Below are 2,084 nucleotides of genomic sequence, written 5' to 3'. Positions count from 1 at the left end.
CAAGTGTATCTATCTCTCTCTATCTATCTATCTCCCCTTATATATATATATATATATATATGGGAGAATATACAAAAAATAACAACAGACGAGGACAGGTGGTGTAAATAACAAAAGTATATATTAGTATGACGCTCGGGAATACGGAAAGTATTTGACGTTTCGAGCTACGCTCTTCAACAGAAAGAATACATATATATATATGTGTGTGCGCGCGCGCACAGACACAGTCTAACTGAAAGTTGTATATACGTATTGTGATGGAGACAGAGAACAATAGAGAGTTACTATCTCAATGGGAGATAATAGTTTCTAAGCCTACCTTTCATTTGTCTTCTGTGGAGAAATTTTTTGTTTTCAAAGAAGTGAAAAGGGTAAGACGGACATACATCTTACAGTTCTATATTTAAGAGATGAGGAATTTTGTACATTATTTACAATTGACGGATATTCGTCCTTATCTTGTTTGTTGTTAACACATTTCGGCTGATATACCCTCCAGCCTCCTCAGGTGTCATGGGGAAATTTCGAAGCTGGGTTCTCATTCCTAACGTATTTTTTGATGTTGTTGTTGTTATTATTAATATTATTCAGGTCACTGCTTTGAATCGAACTTAGAATCTTGGGGTTAGCAGCCCATGCTCATAACCACTACGCTATATATGCCCGTGGCTGAGTGGTTAAGAGCACGGGCTACTAACCCCAGGATTCCGAGTTTGATTCCAGGCAGTGACCTAGATAATAATAATGACAACAACAACATCAAAAAAGACCTTCACTATAATAGATCGCTGACCACTACACACTTTTTTTTCTCTCGTTTCTTTGTGGAAGAGCGTAGGCTCGAAACGTTAAAGACTTTTTCAATTCCCGAGCGTTATACTAATATGTCTGTTTGTTTTCTACACCACCTGTCTGCGTCTGTTGTTTTTTTGTGAATTCTCCCTATATATATATATGTATATGGGTGCATGTGTGTGTGTATATGTATATACACAACAGGCTTCTTTCAGTAAAGATTTTTTGCCAACATAACATGGCAGTCCCGGTCCAGGACGAATGTTGCTGTAATTTAGCCCCAGGAGACATCGTCTCCAGCTGGTTATACAACACGATCTGTGTCCTTACATTTTCAAACAAGGGAATCTAGACCAGGACTGCCAATGTTATGTTGGCAAACAATCTTTACTACAAAGTACTGTTGCTGAATATCTCACGTTGTGAGATTCAAAAATAGTAATTTTCAAGCTTCTTTCAGTTTCCATCTGCCAAATCCACTCACAAGGCTTTGTTTGACCCAAGGATATAGTAGAAGAGATTTGTTCAAGGTGCCAAGCAGTGGGACCGAACATGGAATAATGTGGTTCAGAAGCAAGCTTCTTATTTCTTTATTGCCCACAAGGGGCTACACACAGAGGGGATAAACAAAGGGATTAAGTCGATTACATCGACCCCAGTGCGTAACTGGTACTTAATTTATCGACCCCGAAAGGATGAAAGGCAAAGTCGACCTCGGCGGAATTTGAACTCAGACCGTAAAGGCAGACGAAATGCCACTAAGTATTTCGCCTGACGTGCTAACGTTTCTGCCAGCTCGCAAGCTTCTTACCACTCAGCCACTTCTGCACCATGCACCAATGTGCAGTATTTATTGTATTTGCATTGTTCTTTGCCAGATAGTTGATGTTGAAGCCAAAACAGTAAATCATTTCTGTCAATAAATGTTGTTGAATGTTAACGAGTTTGTTTTATTTATAATACACGCAGCCAACAAGAACCATAGAACCATGCAATGGTGGTCTCCAACAGCCACCATAAGCCAACTCCTGACCGGACATTCTGAATACTCTTTTACTTGTTTCAGTCATTTGACTGTGGCCATGCTGGAGCACCGCCTTTAGTCGAGCAAATCGACCCCAGGACTTATTCTTTAGAAGCCTAGTACTTATTCTATCGGTCTCTTTTGCCGAACCGCTAAGTTATGGGGACGTAAACACACCACCATTGGTTGTCAAGCGATGTTGGGGGGGACAAACACACACACATATATATGCGACAGGCTTCTTTCAGTTTCCGTCTACCAA

This window comes from Octopus bimaculoides, chromosome 29 (genome assembly GCF_001194135.2).
Source record: "Octopus bimaculoides isolate UCB-OBI-ISO-001 chromosome 29, ASM119413v2, whole genome shotgun sequence".
Lineage (NCBI taxonomy): Eukaryota > Metazoa > Mollusca > Cephalopoda > Octopoda > Octopodidae > Octopus > Octopus bimaculoides.
This window is presented reverse-complemented; position numbering follows the sequence as displayed.